Raw genomic sequence first — 5114 nt, 5'->3', positions numbered from 1 at the left:
TTGAGCTCGGGAAGAGTTTTCTCCACCTGACCAGCCGGAGTGGGACTGGAGGCCTGGAGGGGCCATTGCAGGTTCCAGGAGGAATGGACCCTACTTCTGGGGCTCTAGTAGGGAGCTGGGAGCTGGGGGAGGGGGGGTTGTGGGGACAGGCTTCTTTGTTCCCAGACCCCGGCCTGGCCTGGATTTTTCTGGAGGGGACAGTGGGAGGGAGCCTTGGCTCACAGGGAGAACTGGGATTTGGTTATTAAACCAAGTTGCAAGTTCAGTCTGCTTTCCAGCCAACTTTTCTTCCCACCTCACTTTCTCCTCCAGATAATAGAAACACCGTGGAGGGGTTCCTTTTCTCCCTGGCAAGCTGAGGGAGGCAGGGGCCCTGCCATTGGCCACTCCCTGGGCCTGGGCCAACTCCCCACCCCCGCAACAAGGGGTGCAATTCCATCAGCTGCTCTCTCTCAGGCTCTGGTCGTTGCTGGGGGAGGTCCTTGCCCTACTCTGATGCTGGCCTCCTGACTTTTGACTTTCTCTGACCCCTTCCAGGCCTTGAAATCATGGCAGCAGCAAGACTCAACTGGGCAGCATCGTGTCTGGGTTTGAATCCCGGTTCAGCCACTTTCCAGCTGTGTGATGTGGGGCGAGCCAGGTAACCTCCTCGGGCCTCAGTTTCCCTATCTGCAACTGGGGATGACAATAGTGCTGTCTTCCTAGGTTTGTTCTGGGGAATCACTGAATTAATATTTGTTAGGTATTTGTGCTTTACCTTGCACTATGTATGTGTTGGTTAAATAAATACATCATTTCCCTAATGATGGCCAGCTAAGGAATAGGTGGATGGGGTGGGTCACTGACCCACTAACCCCTGGCTTCATGCCTCAGCACTTACTCATTCCCTGGCCCTTAGCTCTTATCCCTGCATAGACCCAGGAAGTCTGTGACTTTTTGCTCACTTTCTCAGGGTTTAAATTCCACCCCTACTATTTACCCTCTGTGGCACTTTGTCTCCTGGGGCAGGGATATCACAGCAGAACACAGAGGCCAGCTCAGGAGAAAGTCTCCCATCCTGACTTGTCTCTCCTCCACTTCTGCCACAGCAGCCACCCCCAGGGTGGCCTGAAGGGAGGTGCCCCAAGTGGCAGGTCTCTTCCCAGTGCCTTAGGTCTTTGCTGTTCTGGAGAGAGGAAGTGGCAGCTTTGCCCGCTGGGCTAGGGACTTAGGTTTTGGTTTGAGCATGGAAAAGATTCATTCACAGAAACTCCCCTGCCTTCCTGAGGCAATGATCCTGATCCACTAACCAGCTGCTCTCGCTGGGGCTGGGGGAGTGCAGGGGGCTTTGCTCGCCTTGAAGGGCTGGTGGAAGGATTCCTCCCCAGCTTCTCCCTTTTCCCCAGGCTCAGATCCCACCAGGACAGCAACCCTTAGCCCTGTCTGGTCTCCCCTGCAACCCTTGAGGCCACCCTGGAGGCTCAGCCATCCATTCACCCCAGGTGGGTCCCACACCACCTTAGCTACCTCTTCCTGGCCCCGTGGCAGCCTGCCTCCTCTCCCCTCCCTCCTCTGGTTGCTCTCATTGTGGGTCTGGAAACTGAGATAGCCTCGTCGCTGGGGCCTGGGGCCTGGGGCCTGGCTTCTCGATGCCCAGAGTCCTCCAGCTCTATTCTGCTCTCAAATATAGAGCAAGCACCCACACTATGCTCTGCTGTGCCTGGCTCTGATGGAAAGGGCCAGTTGGCCCTGGTCACCAGGGAGCCTCTTGACCAGAGTGCAGCCCTCAAAGAAAAGCCAAAGGGCCATGAGATGTCTTCCTTCCCTCCCCTCCCCTTCCCTCCCCTCCCTCCTGGAAATGTTTATTGGGCCCTGCCTTTGTAGCAGGTGTGGGCTGGGCCCTGACCATAGAAGAAGACTTCCTTGCCGTGAAGTCCAGAGGGAACCTGGTTGCAGGCCCCAGGCAAGGCTTTCCTTTCTTTGAGTTCCACAGCTCTGCTCACTGAAGGGTTCCAAGGCAGAGGCTGAGTCTCCACCATCAGATCGTGGGCTCCCTGAGGGTAGGGCATGTGGTTTCTGCTCCTCAGAATCTTCTGCATTCATTGATTCACAGTTCATTCATTTACAGCACTCAGGAATGCCTCTGTGGGCCAGGCATTGGGCCGGGCCTTTGTGAGCTGATCTGTTTCAGCAGGTGCCATCTAAACTGGTTTCTGGTGGATGAGAAGAAGCTAGCTCTGGGAAGAGGGTTCCAGGCAGACAGAACAACCGTGCAAAGCCAGTAGCCTGAGAGCTATCGGGGTAAGCTGAGGCAGGAAGGGGCTTTGAAGATACAGTGACTCACAGGAAAGCAGGGGCCTGTCTGGGGAGCTGAGGAGAAAGAAGTCCTTGAGAATGGTTGAAGATTTTACTTCTGTGGCAGGAGAGAAAACCCAGGAGAGTGTCAAGTATCATTGCCCAAAGGAAGACAGGAATTCAGCATTCTGCGGAATCCCTGACTCATCGCTGGGGGTGGAGGGAGGTGGGAGAAGACTGGGCTGCCTGTGCTTCATTTCCAGCCTTCCAGGAGGACGTCAGCTCCCTCCTCGCAGATTCCTTCCTCCTCTGCCCCCTCAACCTCCCTGCCCTTGCAGGGAATGAATCCCTGGGCTCTAGCTGTCATCGAGTTCTCCCTGTTGTCTAATCCTAGTCTCTCCTGCTGCATTCTTGCGTGTCCTTGGAGATTAACCACAATATGGGGCCTGCAGTCTCTTTTTCCAGTGCCTGGCAAAGGCACTCCCTAGCCTTTACCTGTCCCCACTACTGTCCTGGGCCACAGAGGCTGGGTCCAGGGCCACAGAGGCTGGGTCCAGGGCATGGGGGTAGTTCCCAGGAGACAGTCTGATTCTCAAGCCCCAGGCCAAGCCTCCATCTTGATCCCCAGGATTGCTTGAGGTCTTAAATCCCACTGGAGAGGTCTAGAGAAGCCAGGGGAAGCCTAGGCTCTCTGTTCCTGTCTCTTACCATGACTCTTATTTCTCTTTTCCCTGTCTCTCTCCCCATCTCTTTCTCTCTTCCACTATCTCTCCACAGATCCCACCCCACCCCAACCCCCGCCCCCAACATCTTTTTCTGGTTCGGTCTTCCCCTCCCTCCTTCTTGCTCTCCTTTTCTTTCAGTCCCTTGCCCTCCCTCCCTCTAGGACTCAGTCTCCATTCCCATCCTTAGCCCTCTTCTTTCTGATGGCCCCTGGCAGTGCCTGGGAACGAGAATGAGGAGGTGGCCTTGTGGGGCTGCAGGTGGCCTGGCAAGTGGCATTGTGCAAGACAGCTCTCCTCCTTGTTAGGGTCGGAGGGGATTTGGAGGGCCGGCCCCGGTCAGCAGCCTGGCTTTCATTCCAGGCCTGTTGGAGGAATTCATAATAAAGGGCCTGGCACTGAAGCCCTGGGTGGCTTTAATTTTCTAGAAGAGAGGCAATACAGTTGCTTCCCTAAGGAGGAAACCCGGTGTACCCAGCTGAGGGAAGGTGAAGAGCAGGTAGTAGTTAAGGTTTAAGCCTCCCCTGCAAAGCATCCACCTCCAAACTGTCGGTAGGACTGAAGACAATATTTTGTCATGGAGAGGGGACTGGCTGAGAGGCAAGAAACAAAGGAGGAAGGAGACCAGACCCTTCTCTGGCCAGTCAGTAGCTTCCCCGGGTACCTGAGCCAGACTGGGTATGCCTGGCCTCTTTATGGGCATCTGAAGGAGGCAGGAGATGAAAAGCTCCGAGTATGCAGAGGAAATGAGCTTCTAGAGAAGAGACGAGAACAATGGAAACAGTCAGTGGTCCTGGGGTGGCATGATAGGCCTGGAAAGCCGGGAGGAGTGTTGCCTCCAAAAAGCAAGCAATGCCTTTTGGGGAGAAAATGAAGCTATGTTGGCTGGATTCTGGGGGCTCCTGTGAGTGAGTGGCAGAGATACTGTCCCTGGGGGTCAATAAGCCTGGGGCTCAAGTAAGGTCTGCTTACACCAGGGATGGACAGATGTCAGAGGGCCCTGCAGTCTACACAGCTGTGTGGAGCACCGTGCAGAAGCCGAGGGCCTGGTCCCCAGCCCTTGAAGCCTGGACCTGGGAGCTCAGGACTTCCTCCCTCTTGAAGTGGTGGGTGAGCCCTGAATATTTTACCTGAACGTGACACGGGGCCGGGGGAGGGAACTGTGAGAAGAGGAGAGAGTTTAGGAACTTTCTTGGTGGCAGGCCCAGAGTGGGTGACCAAGAGCGCTGGGGGCTTATAGGGCTGAGGGCAGAGCACACCACTGCCCACCACCGGAGCCCCAAGAACCCCCAGGACGGTGTCCTGCTCTTCTTCTGAGGTCCTTCCCCTCACTGCCTCTGTCTTTCTGTGTGTTTTCGACTCCCCCTTTCTTTGTCCCTTTCTTCTTTCTTGTCCTGTTCTCTGGCCCTGACTCTCCCGTCGGGCCCTCCTGTCTTTCTCTGTGTCTGTCGCTCTCTGCCCCCCACATCATGGTTTCTTCATACTGTCTAGTACAAGGGGAACCCCCTCTCTCCATAAAACCACTGGACACTGGGTGACCCCTGCCTGTGTGTGTGTGGTGGGGGGGTGCATGCGCTGAGCACAGGGTGCGGGTGTGTGTGTGTGCCCCAGGCAGGAGTGAAAGGCGTGGGTGAGTGTGGAGGAGCTACTGGTTGAGCCAAGGTGGGGCAGGCTGTGAAGGGTCTGGTTGAAGATGGAGGGCTGAGGGCTGAGGTGGGGGCTCCTGTCGTCCTGGGTGGACTGCAGGGTCAGGCTTTCTTAGCAGAGGCAGCCCTAGCCCTACCCCTGGGCTCCAGCTTATTCTAGGAAAATTTCAAGAGCCAGCACTGCCATGGCCAGTGCACACAAAGCACATTGTTCCACTCCCCAGGCTCTTGCCCCTGTCCCTGCAGGGCTGCTGCCAGTTCCTGGAGGCCAGCGGGCAGCCTCACTCCTGAGGCCAGGGCCGCTCACCTGGCTCCGTGGGAGCTTCTCCCCTGCTGACTCGTCACCGTGTTGAGCGGGGTCAGGAGAATGCCAGGCTTGCTGACCCTCAGAAATGGCACCCAGTGGTCCTTTCTGCCAGCTGTCCCCTCTGCACACCTTTCCCCATTCCAGGAGCTGGCCCAGCTGTTCTGC

General features: G+C 56.4%; 1 long non-coding RNA gene across 1 annotated transcript; it reads left to right on the top strand.

The window, feature by feature from the left end:
• The first annotated feature begins 1406 nt into the window (after nt 1-1406).
• On the top strand, nt 1407-4136 carry LOC116460000 (uncharacterized). Its single transcript, XR_004245699.2, has 3 exons — nt 1407-1481; nt 2174-2280; nt 3974-4136. It is a non-coding gene; the product is annotated as an uncharacterized LOC116460000 (long non-coding RNA).
• The last annotated feature ends 978 nt before the right edge of the window (nt 4137-5114 follow it).

The sequence above is a fragment of the Hylobates moloch genome, unplaced genomic scaffold, assembly GCF_009828535.3.
Source record: "Hylobates moloch isolate HMO894 unplaced genomic scaffold, HMol_V3 SCAFFOLD_20, whole genome shotgun sequence".
Lineage (NCBI taxonomy): Eukaryota > Metazoa > Chordata > Mammalia > Primates > Hylobatidae > Hylobates > Hylobates moloch.
Note: the sequence above shows the minus strand (reverse complement) of the source record. Positions and strands in the feature narration are given on the sequence as shown.